Genomic DNA, 26,008 nt, shown 5'->3' with positions numbered 1-26,008 from the left:
TTATATAAATTTATAAGATCTCCTCAGAGCCTTTTCTTTTCAAGACTAAACAATCCCAGCCCTCTCCTCATGTCAGCCTCTCCTCAAATGTTAGATGTTCCAGTCCCTTAGTCATCAGGCCAGAAATCAGCAAAAGATAGAAACAGCTGACATTAAGTTTCTGAATTGAGAGTAACAGAGAAATGAGAACAGAGATTCCTAGATTACCACCTATATCACACAGCACAACACCTTTTTTCTGTTCCTCAGTGTCAGCTTTGAAGACATCAAACACAGAGAGCAACCACAGGATTAGCTGTTTTTCTGAGTAGCCCTAATATGAATGAGCCAGTCTGATAGCTTTAGCAACTTCACAGCTGCTGGCATTGTAGAGGAATTCATTGACAGTCAAATTGACCTGGAAATCAACAATTCAAGAGTGAACATGATCTAAGAGTCAGCCAGGTACAAGAGGCACAGTCAGTGAAGAGTTGTGAACGGTTGATCTGTAGATGATAGAAGGCCAGACCACATTTGTCAGGCCTCAAAAGAGACATTGCAATATTCAGAACATAAATGTTTTGCTCAAGGCTTTTAGTAAAGAGGGTATAAAAGTTGAAATACCTCTGGATTTCAGAGATAAAGGTTTAAATGTTAGATGGACAAAGGGACCAAGAAAGAAGTCTGTCTCAAACAATGGATCTACATGACAAGTAGACTGCTATTATTGTCAATAGAGGTTAAGAAAGCAGGAAGTAGAGAGGGTTTGAAGAAGACATTTGACAGTTCTGGTTTAGATACTCTGTGTTTATGGCTAGACATCTGCAACAGACCTTTGTCAGACCATCACCCCAGATGTCAGTTCAGTTTGGATGACAGTCAATAAGTCTGGAGGGGAGTGGTAGATCTGTGCAAATCGTCAATGTACACACTAGAACTAAAACTTCCAAAGCATTTCACAGGTAGTGGAAGATGTACACTACAATCCTTAAGTAACCGTCATTTTGGTAGGAGTTTTATCCACTAGAAGACTTCAGGGTTGATTTCTTTGTTTTCATATGAGTCTCCATAAAGACACTTCATGTCCAATCTAGCATTGCCCTGCAATTTTTTATGAAATTTATACCTCTGAAAAAAGTACATAAAATGTGACTTTTGGTTTGATAGCACTCAGCAGGCACTTCACAAGGTATAAATTACAAAAACAGGTAGAAGGTGCCATGAAGTAAGAATAGTAGCTTTCTACATCCATTTTGCAGAGGTATAAATTACAAGCACCAACTGCTATTGAACTGAACCAAGCATTAGTACTTGGGGACTAACAAGCACTTCTCATTCACCATTACTGCTGTAATAGGTTATAAAAGGCAAGGCAGTTTCCAAGAACCTTTTTTATTCTTAGATAAGCACCTTGAACTACTTTTACATGTTAACAGGAAGGGTCCAATACAACTAAAGGAGAAAAAAAGAAGAAAAGAGATTGCCCATTTAATAAGTATTTTAAAAGGGCAAACTTTTATTTCACTAAACCAGCTAATACATGTGTGGTGTTGAGTGGTGTAAGCAGAGAATGGAAACGTGAGATTTTGCATTACTGAGTGAATATTTGCAAATATCATAGAATGAGGTAGTAAAGTCTTTAGAAATTATAGACTGTTACCTCTGTAGCTTCAAGACTTCACACACTGTATTTTGCTCAGTCAAAGATTTCCTCATGTACATGAAATACGTAAGTCTCTAACATTGGTGAGTAGCTAAACAAAGCAAGAAATCAAAATACCTATCTAAACAGAAAATGAGTTTTCAAGGAACAAACTGAGATGGCTCATGAGCCCAGTATGTATCTTCTCTGGCTGCATCTTACAGTCTGCACTGACACTCCCCACAAGCCAATTCAGTAGGATTCTTCCTTCATGTTCAAGTGTTGCTAAGCAACATCACTACCCAGCAGCAGTGATGCAGTATGAGCACTGCCTGGCTTTACAATCATCTATCTTCTACACTGTAAATTATTTTCTTAAAAATAAAGCCGAATATTTCAATATGATTAAATACTTTTGTAGACTTTTTGGGTTGTTGGCTGGTTTTGTGGTTTTGCTTTAGAAAGAAAGTATCCAATATAATTTGGATGCTCTGTCAACCTCCCTCTTACACAATTTTCTTTTCAAATTGTCTTCTATTGATCTTTTAATCATAAAGACTTTTGGATCTTCCATTAAAATCATATATTTTACAATGAATTCTCTATTCCATTAAACAGTTCCTCCTTGCCTATTGCACAGGAAGAATGTTGGATAGTGAGTAAATATTTTCACATGAACCAACCTGTTTCACTAACACAACACTTTGTATGGATAAACTGATGTCACACAAAACTTGTGATGACTATAAAACACATCAGCACATGAAGAATCTGTTAGTCTCAACAAAACAAAACACCTTGCCAAGCTTTGTAATCTATTACATGCTAATTACTTTCACAAGTGGGAAAGTATGTTTGTTTTGCTGAAGTACATAACTTTTAAGCAAATTAAAATTCGTAAAATTTGCATAAGAAAAAGCAGACTTGTAGCCTGGGGGCTTTTTACTAGATTGCTGCAGAAGGAGAACAGAAGGAGCTGGACTTCAGTGTCTCAGTCCCAGTAAGTCTTGCATGCAAATAGGTGCACACACCCTGTGTAGCATGTGCTGTGAATCTGGACCATTCTATACAGCACAGGCTTATTTTACCTGGCAAAACAGACAAGAAATGGACTCAGAACAGACCTTCAGTGTTTTCTGAACACAAGCAACTTACTGTGAGGCCAAGTCATCATCAGTCAACGCATCCCTTAAGTTCATTATGTTCCAGGTGTACAGCACATACCGTATACACATTTGATCTGCAGGTGAACAGCAGCTGCCAGATGTATTCCTGGCATCAGGAACGCTGAGCTATTACTGAACTATTACTCTTGCTCTGATCACAAGGTTCATGTCCACTTGCTGTGCCTGTGCTGCAGTTTTATGTGCTATAGACTTGCCTGTCTTTTTGCCTGGTGATCAGAGAAAATATATGTGTGTGTGTGTATATATATATGGGTCATTAACAATCTCTCAGCCTTTTCCTTGAGATCATATTTTGTATTTAAATAAACATTTTTATTTTTTGCTTTTGGATCTCACAGCCACCCATCCATAAAGATAATTGCATATACTGAAACCACAGTTACTGTATATTTTGTCTGAGGGTGAAGATAATTCTTATAATATAACTCCATATCATGAGTGACAGAAGACTTCTGCTGGGAGCAAACCTGTGCCTCCTTTAAAACACCTGGATGAGATTGCTTCAAGTATGTTACTTGCAATGCCAGAAAATCCTCCGAGGAGAAACTATTCCTTTTGCTTATGCATTTTAGATCAGAATGTGTTTTCTGCACATTTTCTTCATATTTGCTGAAAAGAAATGAGACACTGTACTTCTGGCATTCAAGGACTTTCTCTACCCAATGATATAATTAAACACCATCAATTTTGCCAGAGGAGACAGAAATCAGGTAACAGCCCGACTATACAATGGTGCTTTAAGGAGGTAATAGTTATATTTAAGTCTGGAAGTATGGCAAATGAAATGAATAAAGATCAGGTGCTTGAAAATCATGACACAATGTACTTGTAGTTAAGACCATTTCAAGACTGAATAAGATCTGACAATACAGGAGACCTTAACTAAGCCACCCATGCATGGCAGAAGTAGAAAATGATAAATCAGGGTACAGCAAGCACTGGTCAAGCTGTGCAACCATTTTGTATGAAGTTTAAAGTCTGATATGTAAAAAAACAGTAGTGAAAAAAACCCCACAAACATAAATTGAGCCAACCTGGGAAACTCAGAAAAAAATACATTACTTCTTTGGATCTACAATACACATTGCAAATCACATTGAATGCCCGGAGAAAGGAGCAGCAATTGGCTATTTTACTACCATGTGTCTTAATGCTCCACTACACTATAAAATACATGAAATAACTGAGCCAGATGTTGTATTTTTGTGTGTGGATGGAAGGAATATACTGATCACATTCCTGTAATAACACAGAAATGGTCCCAGGCTACTCTGTCAGCAGTTGACATTACTGCCTAATGGCTTTAGCAGCTTGCCACTTACTGGTCTTAGACTGAGTCTTCTTCCTGAGAAACCAGATTTTAATTCCTGGAGACTTACATGTAGCTGTAACCTTTGATCCACACTGTCAGGCTTGAGAAATTCTGTGCTCTGCATATCAGGACTCATTTCCTGGGCAGAGATTGCTTTGCTACCCTAAGCATGCACAGTTAATGGATGTATTAGTTCCAGGCTCCCAAAAGCTGCAGCAACACAGAGCTGACATCAAAGAAACATTTGGCTGTGCAAGAGAGTTTGTCCACAGAATTAAAATCTGACTTAACATCTCCTCAATCACTCAGGAGAAATTTGGTCAGCTCTAACTGTTAGAGAAAGATCACGTATGACCAGCATGTGAAATTTAGCACGACTCTCTAGCCCACTCCCATTCTAGTTGTGAAGGAAAGGTTCCTCTCCTTGGAGAAGGGTTTTCTTTGAGATTGGAAGCACATCATTCTTGGTTTTGCAGCTTTGTAGGCTAACTCAAGTAGCATCAGTCAATTGAAGAAAACCTAGCAGCAAACTGAAAGCCACTAATGGAACACTGCGGTTGGTTCATACTGTTAATAGCCAAGAATCATGCATAATGCAGTGGCTATTGTTAATTGCACAGGTATCCAATTATTTAAATAGGGTTTTTCAGATATTTAAAATGCATGGCAGGACAGAACAACGCACTAAATTCTTCATCAAGACTCCCTCTAAAGTAGAATATGTTAAGTAGCAGTGCATACTCTTCTTGGCAAAGCATCAAAACAATTGAAAACTTAATTATAACCATTCTGTTTTAAGAATATAACATGCCATTTATAATGCATATAAAATGCTTAAGACATTTTTATTTAAGAAACTTTTGCAATAGTGATAGAAAAAACTATGATGGGAAAAAATTACAGGAAAAAGATATTTTTCTCCTTTTTTGTCCCATTAAATGCTGCAAGTGGTCAGCTTAATTATTCTTGTCCTCTGTCGCTCTGTCAGTTCCTGTTCTTGTTTCAAAAACTGTAGCAGCAAAGGAAGGTGGAGGGAAAGGAAGGAAATTAACTAGGGCAAACCCAAAATCTGGCAGGACTCTCAAAGACAGTACTGAGCTCACACCCCTGATTGATATTTTTGTTGGCAGAGACCCCACAAGTGTCAAGAAATACAAACAAGGATACACTAATTTTTTCCTTATTTTGACATACCCAATAACATGATCATATAAAAATTAGGGACAGAAACTAACTGTTATTTCAAACCCTGTATGGATGGGGAATAGGCCAAGGTGACAACAATTTAATCAAATTCACGGATGAATTAGATTCTGTCATTTATGTTACATCAACCTGATTTAAACTTTCTGTTGAATTTCTTGTCTTGTTTCTGGAATAAAACAGGAGAAAATGCTGAAAAATGAGCTGTTGTCAGTTTCTTGGACATAAGGTTCTATTTCATGAGAAGATTATTATCTCATTACTAGGAGTGTAGGCAAATAAGAGCTAGGTCCCCTGGTTTGTGAACTCACTAAAGCTAGAGAGACTGTCTTAATCAATACAGGAAAAGGAAAGATGTTGCAAATAGAATTTACAAGAGGGAATTGTCTGATTCCCACTGCAAAATCATTGATATCTGAGCACTTCAGGCTACTTTCAAACATACTTTCAAGAACTTCATTCCCTCTAGAGCTCAGAAGAGACCAACCTTTTGATGGTTCACAGATGTTCATTCTTTAAATTCTTGAACACTTCCATTACATACTCAAACGTTCCTATTAAGATGAAGTAAACAAATTCCATCTTTTTAATGCATGTGTTAGATGGAAATTTAATGTTGGCTACGAATTTATTTGTATGGTTATTACATGCTTATTATTGGAGTGATGTGCACAAACATATTATGGCACTCTACTAATGTGGAACCTTATTCCTTTAAGGGAACAAGACTATTTGCAGGGAAGACACTGCTACAACATTAACATCATAGTAATAGCCATAGATAAATAAAGCATTAAGTGTGACAGGTGATTTTTAAATAGGAAATAGGCACCTAGAGTATTAGCCAAGAACAACTAAATGGGCAAAGTTTCAATATAATCCCTAGTTTTGAAAAGAAAAGAATGGAAAAGAAACTGTAGCATCACAACCCAAAACAAATAAGTGAAAGGTAAAATAGCCAATGAACTTTAAAAAAAGGGCAACTAATATAATTTACCAGGAAGCACATTTTTCACAAAACTCTACTGTTTTCAGAATACATTAGAACAAAGAACCTGTTCTTTGGACCTTCACACTCCAAACCAAGGAATTCAGCACATTTCATTGTCAGTGTGCTGGTTTTGGCTGGGATAGAATGATTTTTCTTCACAGCAGCTGGTATGGGGCTCTGATTTGGATTTGTGTAGAAAACAGTGTTGATGATATAGAGATGTTTTAGTTAATCTTGAGCAGTGCTTACAGAGAGCCAAAGCCTTTTCTGCTTCTCACGCCACCCCACCAGCGAGTAGGCTGAGGGTGCACAGGAAGCTGGGAGAGGACACAACCAGGACAGCTGACCCCAACTGACCCAAGGAATATTCAATACCACATGGTGTCATGCTCAGCATATAAAGCTGAAGGAAGAATGAGGAAGGGTCTCATATTTGTGGCGTTTTTCTTCCCAAGTAACGGTTACATGTGATGAAGCCCTGCTGTCCATGATGTTGTGATGACTGAACACCTGCATGCCCATGGGAAGTGGTAAATTAATATCTTGTTTGGCTTTGTTTATGTGTGTGCAGCTTTTGCTTTACCTGTTAAACTGTCTTTATCTCAACCCATGCATTTTCTCACTTTTACTCTTCTGAGTCTCTCCCCATCCCACTAGGGGGGAGTAAGCGAGAACCTGTGTGGTGCTTAGGTGCCAGATGGGGCTACACCATCATGGTCAGCTTTCAAAACCCATGAATTTTCTGTCCACTATGGAAAAGCAGCTCTTACCATGCCACTTTATGTCAGTTTAAGTTTTTTCTAAATATTGCCAGTTACCAGAGTTCTGCTGCTGAGTTGCATTTAAATACATAAAATAATTATGATGCCATGTATCTTTATGATAGCCTCTTCATCCTTCTAGTATATTAGCCCTTTTGCTGAACAACTGAGAGATTTAAATTTATCTCCTTGCTGTGAAAAAGACTTTTCCCCCCCTCAAACTGAATAATGCCATCCCCCAGGACACAGGTAGCCAGCATCATTTTAGCATGACTGAACATTTGCTAAACTGCAAGGGGTGCAGTTAATAGAATTGCAGTCCTTACTGAAGTACCTTCTACTGAGATTTGGGAGCACACTTCCTTTCTAGAATATAGGTCCACCTCTGGGTAGAGCAAGTTAATGCAGTGCTCCTTGAACTAACAGTTCCTTTCCTTTACGGCAGCTGAGGACTTAATCTTCAAACACTTTAGAAAGTATATTTCCAAATGGCTGGCATTTTCCAAACATTTCTCATGATAACGCATTATTTTTTCCCTCTGACATTCTGTTATTTTCCTTAGCCAAGATGCCTTTTGCAACTGAAAGTAGTTAAAGGAAAGAACCGTCACTGATGACTCAGAATAGCACAGAAAATTGAGCCAGAAATGTCACATGGAGGCGGTACTGGAAGACAGGTTACCATCAAAGCTACAGGCAACTCCTTTCTGCTTACATGAACTACCTTTATATTAGTCATGTATTGCTTAGCACAACGGTACATCAGCCAGCATATCATCTTCAACCCAACCTTATTTTTTTCTCTTGAAGAAGGAAATTGTGTAATGCCAGTAAACACAATATGAACAAGAAAAAGGAATTTTCATAACAGATCATATATGTTCAATAACTATGTTTTCTAGGCTAGCTCATTCACTCCAACTGATACACGCTTACCTGCATAAAAGGCAAGGGACCAAAACCAGTACAGTGGTAGTATCACTACAGTTGGGACACAGTTACCCGTCTCTTATCTCATTCTAGAGGTAATTAGACACTGGGTATAGAACTCTAACTGCATGAGCAAATAGTTATTCTTCCTTCGGCCAAAGAAATCCTAGCATCATAGACCATCTCTGGGCAAGCATGCAACATTGAAAGTTCAGCTGCAAAAGTCATTGCTCTTGGAAGATGGATGTTTTTGGAGTTTATCAACTTTATATCTCAGGTACCTTGCCAGCCCAAATCCTGAAAAAAGATATTTTTATTAGTGAGAGGCAAATAGCTAGCACAAGCAAGTTCAACAGCACTTGAGTCTGGATATACATGTAACAGTGCAACAATGTTGACAGTAAATCTGTTAAAATAGACCTAATCAACCAAGCATTTCCAGAAACCTGTCTGCATAATTTCCAATATGAAGTACTTAATGTAGTTTTGTGATGCCACAGAAAGGAAAGATTTTATATTATCTAGTTTCTTTTGCTTGTTTTAAAGATGAAGAGGCCTGGTGCAATCACAGGCTTGGCATATATGTACAACAAAAATGGCTTCAAACTAAATTGAAAAATAACCTGGATAACATTGGTTATGCTTGCTCAAACAAACTTGGTCAATTACTCTTCTGTTTTATTCCCTAGCTTGCTTATAAGAACGTTAGAGATAGGATATAATTTATGATGATAGTCCATATGAGCATAAAAGCTTACTCTTCAAGTGTTAAGAACGTCAGTCTGGGTGGTGGTTCAACCCCAGCTGGTAACTGAGCACCACGAAGCCACTCACCCCTCTAGCCCCATGGGAATGGGGAGGAGAATGAGAAAAAAACCCACTTGTGGGTTGAGATAACAAAAGAAGATAATAGTGACAAGTGATGCATAAATCCATTTGCTCACCACATGCAAAAAGGAAAAAAACCAATCTGATGCCCCATCAGTTTCCTAGCAGCAATTCTGTGCCCCAGATAGCTGCCATCGTCCTGTCTGGAGCATGATGCTCTGTAGGGAATGTCCCTCTAATCAGTCTGGATCAGCTGTCCTGGCTGTGCCCCCCTCCCAGCTTCTTGTGCACCTGGCAGGGCATGAGAAGCTGAAAAGTCCTTGACTTTGTGTAGACACTATAGCGACCTAGAAACAACTAAAAACATCAGCATGTTTCAACACTATTCTCATATTAAATCTGAAGGACGGCATTATGACGGCTACTAGAAAGAAAATTAACTGTATCCCAGCCAAAACCTGGAGACTCTGGAAGTCCTGAACAGGCAAAACCTATGCATTTGAGCAGCTTAAAAGTGTAGGCAGAAGTCTACACTTGTAGACTATAATAGAGGAAAGAAAACAAATGCAGAGGAGAGTTTTGAGAAGTGAAAGAAACTCCTAATTCTTCCTCCATCATACTTATATTTTTTCTCTTTTGTTGCTTTTTCCTGCTTGCTTTACTTTTTCTGTCCCTTCTCATCCCTTTCTCCCTCATTAGAGACTTCTGCTCTGTTTACAAGCTGATTGTATCTTGTTTCAGGCAACCATTTAGGGACCCTAAATCCATCTGTGTGAAAAGGAGCAAATGGAAGCATGAACTTCAGCTCACTTCACCTTCAATGGCAGTACACCTTTGCTGCAAGTGGTCTGGAGTGTCTTAATTCAGCTTTGCATATAGAGACCATCTATCAACTCTTACTATTCAGCAAGAGTTCCTTGACTCTAATACCACAGCACCACAACCACTACCTTCCCATACCCAAGGCAGAAATTGTGTTTTGACCATAAAACCGGGCAAGGGAGAAAAAACAAAACTGTAGAGCTACAGTGACCAATCCCGCTCATCAGTGAGAGCAGTAATACCAAATAGCAAATGCAGCCAATAAACACTGTTCACACAGATTGGAATTTGTTCTTGTGATACATCCAATCAATAATGGACAGCAAACAGATTAATGAGATCCAAGGTGTATTTACAAAGCCCAATCAAAACAAAAAGACTGAAACTGATCATATTAATTATTTGCAGCCAGGAGTTTCACTACATTTAGCACGGAATGATTCGAAGAGCTCACTATAAATGCACAAATCTCTGCTTTGACTCAAAGCCTGAAGGAACTTGAACAAGCCCTGAACTGCATCTTAATCAAGTGTCCTAACTACTGAGTCACCCAATATTCAGGGTTGAATATATCCAGTTACCTTTTGTTTGTATGGGAGAAATTTCAAAAGTTTCAGCTGAAACGAGGAAAGGAACGTTTCAAATCCATTTTTTAAAATTACCTTTACATTTCTTTTTACAGTGCTTTGAGATCCAAGAATGAGACATGCTGAGCATGTTTATTAGAGCAAATGTTTATTAGTGCCTCCTGAGGGAAGAAGAAATGTCTTACTGGGATTTTTTTATGTTGAATGGTGTGACAGGCCTCCTATTCTGGCTACAAATTCTGATCGTTTCAACGTAAGAGTGGTAAATGAAGAAATAATATGTTCATATATTTTAAACAGTACTGTGTTTTATAAATAATACAGCATTCCTTGTCTGAGTCTGACTTTCCTGTTATTTTCACATTAATTTATAGCTAGGAATTTACTAGGAAAAGACTCCATGATCACAAGAAGAGATTCCCATGTAAGGTTGCAATACCAGCAGCACTTGTATAAATGAAACCCAATGGCAGTAATTTCACTGATATATGATATGGTTAGAGTTAACTGTGGAAGACTAAGTAAAGTACCCTACACCCTGTAGAAAATAGTGATTTCTGATCTACAGTTACACCATTAAATAATGAGATAGCACTAACCACTTTTTCTCAGCTGCATAAATATATAAATAGAAAGCCTATCTGTTCTCTTCCTCATGATTTCTCCATGCTAGCCCATAGCAGCAAGCATGTTGAATTACTGGGCACTGGGAGAAGTGCTTTGTGCTGGTTAAGGTCCAGAGTTGTTGCTTATATTCCAGAGACAAGCCATCCTTACATGTCCCATAATATGGAGATTCACCTCCCCCATCACCCTAAATTGTGCTTTCAGTTCACTGAGGAAAATCAGTAGGAAATCTGCTTGATTTGCCTCAGAAAAGTTAAGGAGAGCATCACAAAAAACCCTCCTATTACAGGTGTGCTATGCCATTCAATTTGATAGATTAGGGGTATCTCAGCTGGGACAGGTAGACCTGATAAGCCTTTGAAAGCCTAGAGAGCTGTGAAAACAGGTTCTAAAAACCCACAGACCCTAGAAACAGTGTTGTCATTGTTCTTTTCAAATGCAGTTATGGTACTCCTAGATCTAGATGAGGTCTCTCTAATCTTTACTTAATGGGGTAGGCAAATGCTGGAAGAACCTACCAAGGGAGGAGGAATCTCCTGAGATGTTGCCATGTTGTCATTATATGAACCTCACTGACCCAATCATATTGGGTCAGCAGAAGTGAGAGGTGAAAGGTTATAGACTGACACCTACCCAAAAGCACCACTCAGATAAAAGATGTCAAGAAGTATGGTCCCTAACTCTGTAGACATGAAGTACTGTGTAATAAGTTACATCATCAGAAAACACCAGGACCCTTTACCAGGGGTACGATGAGGTGAGGCAGGTGAGAGTGTGAAGATGAGGATAAGCTGATACTTCAAAATATTAAGATGGTGACTGAAAAATAGAAACTTGTTCTAAGGTGTCAAGAACTGTCTAAATTGTGATCTGAGCTATCTGGATCGTTGGCAGTGTCATGTTTAATTGCATTACTGCAGTTGAAGGCTGGGAATTTTGCTGACTCCAAATTATGAGAGAGGTGCCAAGTGAAATTGTTAATCTACATAAACAATGTGAAAGCTACATTATTATTCTTAGGGAAAAAAAATCATAATAGGAAGATATGTTTAATCAGCTATAGCTCCAGAAGTGTTCCCTGCTGCTCTCTTGGTAGGCTTTCACATCCAAAATTGTATTTTTACCAACAATTACACTAGGGCTTACACTTACCATTTTTTCTTGTCACCTTAACATAAACCCATCGAAAGTATTTCAGAGTAGCACATCTCTGTACAAGTAATAGTCTGTCAGCTTCTAGCTGTAGGTGCACAATGAATCAAAAGCGTAGCAAAAAGAAAAAACACAGAGCAAATACCAAAGGCACAGTGATAAATCTGCCCATTTCTACTGAAGATAACTATTAATTTCACTTCAAGCACTTTGATGAATCAAATAGAACTATCAACCATTGCAAAGTTGGAAAACTGAATTTTCAGACCAGGCAGTTTCTTGGAAATGCAGTCTGTTTTTCATGCATGCATGCCCTTGCACAATTAGACAAACCAAACTAAGTGAAACCCAATTCAAACAAGGTCAAGGCTATTGCAAAAATATTGTATTTCCAATGAGCTTTGAAACCCAAATATAGTTTAACTCAAATTCACCTATCTTGACTCACTTTCTACAGTCTGATCCCCAAGTTAATGCATCAAAACCACAGTATATGACTGCATAATGGGAAGTGCACTCAGTGAGCTGGAAACCAATATAAACCAAATTCTTACTGCATAAATTCACAAAAAAGGTTAAATTGGCCTATTGTATAATCATAAATGGTTAGAGATGACCACATGATACCAATTACTTGTTATATAGGTTATATACCAAGATCTACTCACTAAATTAGATATGACACATAATCTAAACACAAGCATCTCTGAAAATCTGGCCCTTACAAATAGTCTGAAGATAATATCCCAGTTTTAAGATGCCTAAAATCATCAATCATCTTTGAAAACTTTGCAACACATTTTTTTCAAACAAGGTTACAGGGAAAGACTAAAATGAGAAAAAGGTTTAAAACGTTTTTTCACTGATACTGTTTTATGCTTGATACAACAATAACCATAGATTTTCAGGTAGCATTAGCATGCTAACAAATCCTGTCCGTCACTGTTTGTGAATGGTTAATGCTTTCTTAATGTCTGATAAAACAGAACCTTAGGGTGCAAAGTTCTATTAACATGCTAATGCATCTTGTCCCTGCTTGCTTTAGAATTAGAGAGTGTAGGTTGTTAGCCACTACAAGGCCATTTTTCATTTTGTTAAAGCCATAAAGAATGAAAAAAGAGCTAGAGATGCTGTCTGCCAATCAACATTTCTTATCAACTAACAGCTAAATATAACCCAAAAAAATGCCTATAAAGCAGTACAGGGAAAGTCAAACTATCATAGCACCTAACTAACTGGGCTTAGAAGCCCCATGAATTATTTGTATTTAGCATGTACATCCAGAAATTTGGCAGCTGGACCTATATTCCATGGCTGCAAAATCTCAATTATTCTGAGTGCCTTATAACTTCAGTAGGAGGAATTTAAAAAGGTTCCAAATTCAGGACTTTCCTTCTCAAATGTTATTCTACCCACAGCATTTGTTTTTAATATAATGACATAGCCCTTCTTCACTTTTCTGAAAGATATAAAGGAGTCTGTCTTCCTACTCATGTGAAACTGAGTTACTCCCCAAAATGAGTGAAGTTATACCAGTTTAAAAGCAAGATGAATTAGATTTAAAAACAGGTCACCAACAAAGGAGGCAGTTGCACAGATCTGATACTTTCAAGTATTTTACAGGGGAAAAAAGAGTGTCAACAGCTTGATCCATGCACATAAATGGGAAGTCAAAGCGTGGAATAAAAAAGTCTGTACTGACTTACAGATTTGGCTTAACATCTTTCTAAAGGGAAATAGGGCAGCAGCAGCAGCACTCTGCACCAGCTGCCATGTTAATTAAGGGTCATGATACCCTATGAGTAGTCTTGATGAGCACTGAAAAGCTGTCTGATTTTGGCAACACAGACAGCAAAGAGGTCAACACTTCTGGGGCCAATGTGGCCCAATTTCTTCCTGATGAGAGAAATTGTCCTTTAGTATACATCCCATAGGCAAAGAGAGAGACCTGATATGTAGCAAGGATTAGAGGAGGATCAGTCCCTGATGCTGGATATGCACAAAGTAGCAAGGCCTTTTACCCAGCCTTACTTATCCTCTGAATTCGTTTGAAGTGCCAGCTGCAATCCCATTTTGGAGCACATTAAGGAGTGCATGATGAAAATGCTTTGGACATTAAGGAAAGATTATATTCCCTTCTCGTGCAACACATCACTGTTGTCCCAGCCTTTAACAGAAAACCATTGGGGAACGTTTCTATGGCTTGTGGTGTGAATCAGCACAGAGCAAAAACTTTTAGCCAATCTACCCAGATGCAAAATTTCTTCTCATTTCTGTTTGTGACCCTCCTTGTGAACAGCTTCTCAAGAACAATTGAATAGAGCAGAATTACAAGCACTTTTACTATTCAGATTTTTCTTGGCTTGAGTACTAAAATCCAGAAATATCTGCCAAATGTATATTTTGCAGAGTTTCTACTTTTCACAATATTGGTCAGTTACCTGAGTCATCATACAAAAGGAGCATGCAAACATTATCTGCCTGTGTTCACTTACACCATTCAAGAAGTGACCAATCATTTAAAAATGCACAGACTGGATAAAATTAACAAACCAGTGAAATCTGTAATAGGCTAGTGGAGAATTCATAAACAGAAAAGGTGACATTGAAATCAATTATTCATTGGAAATTATTTGCTTAACTCCACTGCAGTCAAATTTCTACTCAGCTCTAGAATTAAACCATTATGCATTCATTCTTCTTTGCATCCTAATTAGTTTTTGAACCTAGCTTAGCAGTGCAATATGCCACTATATCATTTAGCTCAGTGTCCCTTAGCAGAGGTCTGAAAGACAATTTGACATGTTGAGATCATGACAGCTGCTGCAAAGGTGTGATCTCAGTATATTGAGACACAGCAAGAAAAAGAGAACTGGTAATGCACAGGATATAGGGGGAAGAAATATCTGTCTCCTTTTAAACATGATAATGTAAGAAAACAGATTCTAACATTAAAAATCTACTCACTGAACTTTATGAGTTATAAAATGACTAGACAGGGTAGTACATATCCTCAGGTTTGCATTTGCTCCTGTCACAGATCAGTAACTAGCACAGACTCAAGCACACCTGAGCTGTGTCATTACACTGACTATATCCAATTAAAATAAGAGTACAAGTGAAAATTTTCAAGTTATTATTCCATTACAGAGCCCCAAACCTTGTCTAGAAAAACATTTTATCTTGCATATCCAAGTGACAGACATAAAATGAGAGAGTCAAGAGCAACAGACACTATGACCAAAATATATTAGAATATATATCTAATTTGTAAAGCGGCACATATCCCTGACCATCTGTCATATGTTGCAAACTACACACCTGACCTCCCATACAGTTGCTATTTCTCACTGTCTTATCATGAGTTTCAGAGACTTGGCACTTGTCCTGAGAGTCTTAAACCCCAGAGAGCTTTGTGAGATTGTGGGAGGCTCAGTGAGAGAAAAAGACACACCTTCTGTAGTTGAAAAGTGAACTTGGAAATATGCATTTTAAAAAGCTCAGAATGTAAATAATAAAAAAAACAGGGGTTTTCTTAAATGTCACATTAATACATCTTAAACCACATGCTCAAACCACAATGGCTCAAATCTGGAAATGCCAAGAGTTTCTAAAGTGTAGCTCTGCCCTCTGAGCTGATGCAAGAGCCCCACCTCATGCTGCTGTCACACCTCTCTTCCACCCATGTTACAGAGCTATTCTCTCTAAAAGTTTCGACACAGGTAAGTTGGATATGCATGTTGTGCTTCACCATGCTTACAAGATAAATTAGAGCTAATTTTATCAATGGATGATAGGGAAAATATAGTGTATGAAGCACAGGCAAAACCTAATCCTTGGAAATGTCTTACTGAGCCCATGGATTCTTAAGCTTTAATGCTGTGTTGAAGTCTGCAGTCTTTCACTAATAATTAAATTGCAAAACATTTCATGAAGAACATGCAGAACAAGTCAATGAAGATTTAAACCCACATTAGCCTAATTAGATTTTTTTCTCAAAATAGTAATTTAAAAGAAATTAAGGTACTTTGCTCATCAATTCATTATGCAATTAATTTATTGTCATATTTTGCACACATCCACAGGAAAGATTAACAAGAACATACCACACATACACTAGGTGGAGGGAGAACATTACTACTCCAATTTAGTATGCTGAATTATTAATACTAACAACACAGGAGTGGTTGCAAGACATTTTCAGTAGGGTATTAAGATGTTGTCTGAGTGACTGGAAAGTGATTTCATAATCCAGCCAGAGGATAAATCACTGAAAGTCTGGGGAAATGAACTGGGAGCCTTTCTCACATCAAGAATACAGTTATCCACCTTTTAACTCAAATTTTTGTGATAAAGTTTTGTTAAATCCTGTATTGTTACATTGCTTCTAATAAAAGATTAAAATCTTCCTTTCCAAAACACTTTTAGTTGCTGTAACTATGCTTACTGTTTTATTCCTTCAGTATTCTCCTGTGGTATTGATGATCTTATCAAAAGTTATTATGATATTTTAAACTTAAATATTCACTACCCATGCTTTCAGTAATCACAATAAGCAAGTTGTTTCCAATAGTAGAGAGTAGGTTTTTGTTTGGGGTTTTGGGGTTTTTTTTGTTTTGTTTAGATTGGTTTTTTGTCAATTCACTGGTTTCAGACCCAGTCTCTGAAAAAAAAAATAATAAAAGCAGAACTAGAGAAGTCATACCAGAAACAAAATGCCTGTTCATCTTTCAGTTAGGAATTGAAATAATAAAAAATAGTGGTGGGGTTATAGCTGTCATATTCAAAGGATACAAGCCAGATAAGATTTGTAGTTAAAGGTAGTATCTTCTAACAGATCAATGGAACTTTTTACATACTGACTGATCATATCAACTGTTAGGAATTAAAGGAAGAAAACAACTATAAGATGCTTAACAATTTTTTCCCTAATGATTATAGAATTTGACAACTGAATAGTTTATATATTGTAAAATACTCTAACTGCATATTCATACTGAGACTTTAATCAAATTCCCAGATGCCTCTAAGTTTATGATATGAAATGTTAATCTATGCTTAAAAAACATTTTGTTTGAAGGAAAGGGTCTAATTTAAGCACCAGTAATCATGACTCAGGCTAAAATATTTCCATCTACGGTAAAAGAAGACTTAGCTTCCTTTTTCTGAGGGTTGAACTTTCAGTAAACTACTGTCTTCCAAGGTATACTGAAAAGCTGATTCTGAATTGTCCTCTCTGACAAATAAGTCATCCCCTCTGAAGTACAATTCTTTAGACCCAGGCTCTGATAAAGAAATACTAGGCACAGTTTCACTTTCATCTGCTAAAGGCTTTCATCTTCACTCCTGTTCTAGCTGTCGCTGGCTAGGGTGGAATTCATTCCTATTTCAAGTAATGCATTTACATTCATAAGGTTAAACATTCTTCACATTAAGATACATCTTGCATCCCCTTTGAAAATAACTGTTCCCAACCATCATGTGCAGAGGAGCAGGGAAGCTTGGTAAAACCACAATTTTTTTTCTTACTTTCCTCTTTCATGTGTGACATTATTAGTACTGTGCTAGTAGAAGCTACTTCAAGCCTTTGTCATCTCCTGACACTTGCTGTGACATATCAGAAGGTTCTGAATTCATTTAGGCACCAGTTGGCTTAAGTGGCCATTAACTGGCTAAGTATAATTGCATTTTTCATGTAAATGTGCAGAATGCAACATCTAATTAACTGAAAAACAGCAGAAAGGAAGCTTGGGACAAGAATCTTAGGGTTTGTTTTCAGCACTGTGAACAAAACCATATGCATAAGATGATATACAGCCCACTGCCATGAGAGGATGCAGTGGCTATTATTTCTATAACTGCAAAAGAAGGGCATTTATAGTTATAAATATCTTTGAACTAGATCATAACTTTACATCAGAGAGGGCAAGCATTTTCAGCCTCCTCAAAATTAAAATTGTCATGGAGTTCAGTGTCCATTAATAAACTAAGATGACAATCTCATATACTCTCAGAAATAAATAACTCCTTTTATTCTTAGGTTCTCCGACTCGACAGTCTTCCACTGAAAGGCCAAGCAACTACTTCCTTAGAAAAATCTAAAAAGAAACAGCAGATCACACTCTGGACCAGCATAAAATTCATTTCTTGTCAAATCTGATTTTCTAACTTCTTAAGATATATTGTCAGTATAAACACAGGACAGGGAGAAATCTAAAGAAGTTTTCTAAACAGAAACATGTTGCCAAAGAATGCAACAACAACTACCAGAAAACATTCATGTCTAGCACTGTAATATTTATTTGTTCTTTAGTCTATGTCCTCAAGAAATACTGCACCACCCAGCAGACAGCCTTTGGCCTTACTTGGATAAGTAACTGATTTGATAGGACTTACTAATTGAAGCTCATTCAGCAGGTGGGGAACTGGCTGAAGGGTCGGTCCCAGAGGGTGGTAGTGAATGGGATAATATCGGACTGGCCACCAGTCCCTAGTGGGGTTCCCCAGGGCTCCATTTTCAGGCCAGTTCTTTTTAACATCTTCATAAACGACTTGGACAACAGCCTAGAGGGTGTCTTAAGTAAATTTGCAGATGAGACCAAATTGGGAGGACCTGTTGACTCTGTTGAGGGTGGAGAAGCCTTACAGAGAGACCTGGACAGATTAGAAAGCTGGATAACCACCAACAGCATGAAGTTTAACAAGGGCAAGTGCTGTATTCTGCACCTGGGAATGGGCAACCCTGGCTGCACATAAAGACTGGGGGATCAGATGCTGGAGGCCAGACATGCTGAGAGGGATTTGGAGGTCTTGGTCAACAGCAAGTTAAACATGAGCCAACAGTGTGTCCAGGCAGCCAGGAGGGCCAGTTGTATCCTGGGGTGCAGCAAGCATGGCTTGGCCAGCTGGTCCAGGGAGGTGATTGTTCCACTCTACACTGCCCTGATGCAGCCTCACCTTGACTACTGTGTGCAGTTTTGGGTACCACAGTAAAAACAGGACACAAAACTACTGAAGAGAAGGGAAGACCAAAATTCCTTGGTTCGTTCAGCCTGGAGAAAAGGAGACTAAAGGTGAGATCTCATGGCAGTGTATGGCTTCCTGATGAGGGGGTGTGAAGGGGCAGGTGCTGATCTCTCTTTGGTGACCACTGATAAAACCCAAGGGAATGGCAAGAAGCTGTGACAGGGGAGGTTTAGGTTGAATACCAGAAAGAGATTCTTTACTGACTGGGTGGTTGGGCACTGGAACAGGCTCCCCAGGGAAGTGGTCACAGCACCCAGCTTGACTGAGTTCAAGAAGCATCTGGACAATGCACTCAGTCACCTGCTCTGACCTGGCTGGCCTGGGGTGGAGCCAGGGGTTGGACTTCATAATCCTTATAGGTCCCTTCCAACTCAGGATATTCTATGATTCTGTGAGTCCATCTTGAAGTCAAATGAAGGTTTTCACTGACAGTAGTAGACACCAGATTGGTATGATCATAGAGAAGAGAGAATACATGTTTCATACTAATTAATGTAATATCTGAAAATTAAGGTAGCCAGAACTTGGTCTGTTTGAAAGTTCTATACAATGCTCTTCTAATTGAAGAGCTGAATGTGGCTTACCTGAAGTGGCCTTCAGAACTGAAGACAGAGAGTTAAGAAAAGCTAAAACTGTCAGGACTGACAAAAATATGCAGGATAAAAATAGTCAACTACTGAAGAGAAGCTACTGCTGCAGACCTTATGTGCATATTCATTGAAAATAATGAGAAGTCCTGTGAGTATTTGAAATGAGGCATGTTTCAAAAAAGTTACCTTTTTATATGTAACTCTTATGGTACCAACAAAACTGTCTTTCTCTAAAAACTATTGCAAACTATGAGATCACACCTTATAACACACTATGTCTTAAAGTTTTTTTCTGCTGAAATTCCTCCTTTTTTTCTGCAAATATTCATTAAGCAACCATAGTCCCTTTTCAGGCTAATCAACCACAGGAACCAAAGCAGAAGTACCCATGCTGCTAGACATAGTCTACTGATATATATTGTCTGATATTTGTTTCTCAAAAGGGTATATTTTTAGAAAAATCTGTTCATTATTCAGGGTTTTTTTTGGTTATTCATACATTATTTTTCTCTATACAAAAAAATGAGCCAGTACTAGCAGGTAAACAAATGCCATAGCCTATGAAAGGACTGCCACACTGCTGATTAAATAGAGAAATTATTATGAAGCAACAAAATATTTTAAAATTGTCTGTGTTATATATCTTACTTCAATGGGCTGCAAGGAAGGAAAGAATAGGAAACTACTTAGGCAATTTCCTGCTCTTTAGCTTTTAATCCAGTGCATGTTTCTTCCTGTAAAAGGGCAACTGTCCAGGGCTACAGTGTAGATACCACATACAATGGCTTTAAGGGGCCCTTTGACGTAGTTTTGCATGATATAAGGCAGCAGGGTATAAATGGAGTTACTATGAGACTCATGCAAAGCAATAGTCCTCACCAGAGCATTCCCAAAACAGAAAGACTGGAGGGCAGGTGTCTCCTGGGTTGGAAAACGTATTTGGTTAGTAACCAGTTGGATGAAACAACGAATATGTTTAAAAGATATCAAAAGGAGGTTGTATTCACACAGAAAAGTCCAAGGATCAGTTAAGATCAATGGTGAAATAAAAAACCTGAAGAAATGGGGAAAAGCAACACACAATCCGGTAAAGACAAGACAAAGGTGAGCAGTTCTGTAGAGCTACATCTGGGTTATGCCTTCATGTTGGGATGCAGAAACAAGTATTCTGTCAGTACGTTATGAAAAATAATCTTTCCAGCCTTCAGGCTCCAGCAAGAGAATTCTTGTTGTTAACATTGCCCCCAAGAAAGATGTAAACAACTAGAGTCCAGAGATAATTATCCAGAGATAATGATCAGAAGACTAGGAAACTCGGACTGTTAGAAAATAAACTATAGGGTAACTTTTTTAACTTAGAAAAGGAAAAACTAAAAGGCAACATAATATGTCCAGGTATGTAAAAGATAAGTGCAGAAAGCTTCCCAAATTAAGGGAGTGAAACCTTTTATTTATCTGCTCAAGATTAGCAATAAAGAGCAATTTTTTTTCCAGCAAATTCAATTATTAAGAGTATCTTACAAGACAGCAAAATGCTAAAATAGATTGTTTAGGGGAAACTGTGCAATCTTCATAGTTGAAGCCTTTTTAAAGGGTAAAAACCTATTCCTGTACTAAGCAGGATCTGCCAACCATTGGTTATATGGACCATCTGCAGTTACATGTTGGTACACAGCCGAACAAAGAGAAGCCTCATTTGCAGACCAAATTGCAGCTGTTCCTTCAATAAAGAGAACAGTGATGGATGACAAGGGTAAAATAAAGTGCATGAATAGGGAGGGTGTATAACCTGAATAGCAGACATCTCCTGACAGTTTAGTTTAATGGCAAGTCACTTTGACACCACTTAGAGATGTGAAATCACCTGTGCCTCTCCAGTAGTTCATAAATTAAATTAATTATCTGGCTGTTCAAATATTTTTGTATTAGAACAAGAAAGGGCCGTTTTGGGAAAATGTTTTGGGTTTGCATGGCAACATTTTGGAATCAAGAGGCTACAGGGGTGGCTCCTGTGAGAAGCTGACAGAAGTTTCCCTGATGTTCAATAGAGCCAATGCCAGCCAGGTCCAAGACAAACCCACCACAGGCCAAAGCCAAGCCCATCAGGAATGGTGGTAGTGCATCTGGGGTAACAGAATCAAGACGGGATGAAAAATGAGTGGCAACTTTTTTCAGAGAGAAAGAAAAGTAAGAAAATGTGAGAAACGGCAGACACTGAGGTCTGTGAAGAAGGGAGAGGAGGCACTCCAGGCACTTGGCAGGCTGTCCTCCTACAGCCCATGGAGCATTTTGAGGAACAGAGATTCCACCTGCAGCTCCCATGCTGTAGCAGATGGAGGCAACTGAGGGAGGCTGTAACCCTCTGGTAAGGCTGCACTGGAGCAGGCTCCTGGCAGGATCTGCAGCCAATGGAAAGAGGAGCCAATGCTGGAGCAGGCTTGCTGGCAGGACTTGTGACTCTGTGGGGGACCCACACTGGAGCAATATGATCCTGAAGGTCTGCACCCTACGGAAAGGACCCATGCTGGAGCAGTTCTTGAAGAACTATAGCCCATGGGCAGGACTGACAGTGGAGGACTGTCTCCCAGGGGAGGGACCCCATGCTGGAGCAAGGGAAGAGTAGGAGTCATCCCCCTGAGCAGGAAGTGGCAGAGACAACATGTGATGAACTGTCCCCATTCCCCTCTGCCACTGGCTGGGAGGAGGTGCAGAAATCAGGAGTAAAGTTCAGCCCTGGGAGGGGTGGGAGAAGCGTTTCAAGATTTGGTTTAATTTTTTATTGCTCTACACTGTTTTGATAGGGTAATAAATTATTTCCTTCTAAGTTGAGTCTGTTTTTCCTGTGACACTAACTGGTGAGTGATCTCTCCCTGTACCTATTTCAATCCACAAGTCTTTTGTTATATTTTCTCTCCCCTGTCCATTTGAGGAGGGGAGTGATAGAGTGGCTTTGGTAGGCACATGGTCTCTAGCCAGGGTCAATCCACCACGGGAACTCAGCACATCAATGAAAGTAAGTTTCCTGTTCGTTTGCTGAGGTGACAGAAACCCAGAAGGCCATTTCTTCAGATTGACTTAGGATTTATGACCATCAACAAGCATTCACTTTCTACATTCTAACCAGAATCAAGCTATCTTGTTCTTTTCAGGTAATAAAAAATACTCTTAAGATCAAAGAGGAACAATATGTTCCAAGGGTCATCTTATAAAAGAGAGACATTTACTGTTCTCTAGCAGATGTGATCAATAATTAAGTACAAAAGATTTCAAATCATTGGGTTTTTTTCTCAATGAAGAGACACTTTTATGGAAGCAAGCTTTTTCAAAAGTTCATCCAAAGTAATCTGGGTTTTTTTAAACTAAATAGGCAAATGCATAGTCTGCTCATCTGCTCAAAAATATGAGCTGTTCTCTGTCCAAATGCTTCTTCCTTCTTCCTCAAAATTAAGCTGTAAGTTTGGGACCTTCCCAACTTGTTCCCTTCTCCATTTCTTCATCTGCTCTAACTGTACAATGTATTGAGTCACTTGAATTACAGCAGGCTACTTGTACAATAAGACATTCAGGCTGTAATTAGATACATTAGGTTTAATCATATAAACCAAGACAAGCCATGCTTCCAAAAGATATGATGTGGTTTGTTTCCCAAAAGACATGCTGAGAAGTTGCTGGGTGGAATGCTGGAATTATTAGGAGAAAGACAGACATTTGCTTCACAGAAATAGATCAATTAATTATAAAAGTTCCTCCCGGTCTCTCCCTGTAAATTTTTTTGAGTAACTGTTCACACACATGACCCCAGTTGCTATATCCCAGAAGCAAAGTCAGAACTAGTCAGAAACAGTTTTTTGGCTTTATCTTTCTTTGTACAGCAGCATTATGTTTCCTACTGTTGCCTGTTTTATCAAATGTGCTAAATTATTTTCTGGGTCATTGACTTCCCACTGCACAGGTAAGAGGGACATGCTGGTACTTCAATGCCATATGCAAGTCTTCTGGTCCATTTTTTCTTTTACTAGCTATCATACTACCACATTGTGAAACATCAGAAGGGGCCTCCAGCTTGGAAAGCAGCATAGCAGGAGACTGTAAAAAAAAAAGTTAGCTGTAAACCAAAATGTAAACCAGCTCCACCTGTCTATACATACATAACTTACTTGATTCTTTATCCTACTACCTTTGTAGTGCAGAATCACAGAACCATAGAATGGTTTGGGTTAGAACAGACCTTTAAAGGTCACCTAGTTCAACCCCCCTCCAATAATCAGGGCCATGTTCAACTAGATCAGGTTGTTTCCAGAGGTGGGGCATCTACCACCTCTCTGGGCAACCTGTTCCAATGTGTCACCACCCTCATCATAAAAAATTTCTTCCTTATATGTACTCTGAACCTGTAAGCCTTGGGTGAATGTCCCAATTTGGCTAATTAAACAAAAATTTTGTCCTTATTAGAAACAATCACATTTTCAGTTTCAGAAATCAGGGTCCATTTGTAGTTGCTATAAATACATCTTAGTCATCCTATTTTCTTTTTTTAATGTTATTTACTATGAATAAGCAATGCTAATATATTTTGCATTTCCTGAAAATGTTTTCTCAATTTTGAATCTCTGTCTTTTGTCACTAATGGACAGAACAAGATCCCCCTTTCAAGATCCTTATAGCAGAAACTTTGCTTTGCAGGAATAATTCGCAGGCTGTGAAAGTTGTAAGAAGGTTACAGCTTGCATGACGATTGTGTTTCACAACTACCTCCACATTTTTCTTCAGAACTACCTCCACTTTTGCTGTCCTCTGAAGGTGAAAGCATGTGAAATGCAGGAACTTCTGAGAGAAAAAAAGTAAGTACAAAGACGATGAGAACATAAGCTCTCAATACAATACACAAAATCAATACAAAACTAGTTCAGAAGCCAAGCACAGTTAGTGGCTCCATCACAGACTAAGAGGTATTAATGAAAAAGAAGGAGTCTATAAATGAGATAAAGGAGGAATTTAGAGATAGACAAGGATTTACTCAGGATTACAAACCTTTGACCTAGATTTCCAAACGTACTTAAAAGCTGGAAGTTTTCCATCAAGAGCAATAGCAGTGAAGGGTCCTCTGAGACTATCTTTCTTGAAAAGAATTTGAGATATGCTCCTCTGAGACAGGGGCAATAACTTTAAAAAACATTGTGGTTTTATCAATTGTTCAAAAAAATAATCTGATGGTCATCGGTCTCGGACTGCAGCAGGAGAGAAAAAATGGATAGGAAATCTGTGACTCATTGATAGGAATGGGATTACTTTTTTCTGATGTGAATTTGCAGGAATACACATGAATCAGTGGTAGAATGGTTAAGTCAGAAGTAATAGTATTCATGTCTCATTAAAACAGAGTAAAGATGAACAGACACTACAAAGACTTCAGAAAGCCTAAAGAGAAACTCAGAAAGACTGACACCATTCATCTCTTGGAATGTTTCCAGAGGGAACAATCTGAGCTCAAATTTCAAAATCTAATTGCTCCCATTCCTAAAGGCACAGTTGACTGGAGCAGACATTTTAAAACCCGGGGTTTAATAGAAATAGCAACTGGTTATATGGTTTTTTGCTAGCTCTCTTTTCAGCTACCAAGACTAAATAGCAATCAGCTTTTGAATGAACGCATCATTTCAGCCAGCTCTGCATTTGTTGACTGTTAAAGAGAGAACACACCTTTCTTCCTCTGGCTTGGTATCTTTCTATGGGAGATTCGACCACCTAAAGGCTACAGGCTTGGTCTAGACAAAGTTATTCTTTAAAAAAAACAGCAATGTGTTGAAATTCTAATTTAAAAAAAAGGTAAACACAAATCTCCACAAATTCACTAATCTTTGCAGTAAACACACTTCAGCAAGGCAGGAAAAGAACATTTGAATTAAATAAATAATATTTTAATGTATGAGCCAAGTCACTATTATCGCCCTTACTTAAAACAGAAATAGACTATGGAGCTAATGAAAGTGTTTGTATTGTATGTATGAGTTCAACAGGAATTTTATGCTGATTAAAATACTTCTATTCCCTGCACTTGGACCAATAACTGAGAAAGGCGATGATAAAACTGTATAATCTAGCACTAAACAGAACAATGCTTATTAGATTATATCTTGTTATTGAAAAAAAAAAGAATGTTAAGAGTAAAATAAAGGCATTCTAGTGCACAGACTTCTGATGACCTTTACAATATACTTTTGTTTCTGGAAGACAAGTATAAGATATATTAGATAACGTGACTGTTTCTCATGTATCTGGTTGGCACGAATTATTGTTGTTTCATCGTTACTAGAGACAGTTTTTTGCTTACGATGGAAATATGTTTATAAGTGTTAGCAGTATTGATCCAG

Source organism: Gallinula chloropus, assembly GCF_964237585.1.
Source record: "Gallinula chloropus genome assembly, chromosome: 4".
Taxonomy (NCBI): domain Eukaryota; kingdom Metazoa; phylum Chordata; class Aves; order Gruiformes; family Rallidae; genus Gallinula; species Gallinula chloropus.
The sequence above is the reverse complement of the archived record's forward strand: the minus strand, read 5'-3'. Positions refer to the sequence as shown.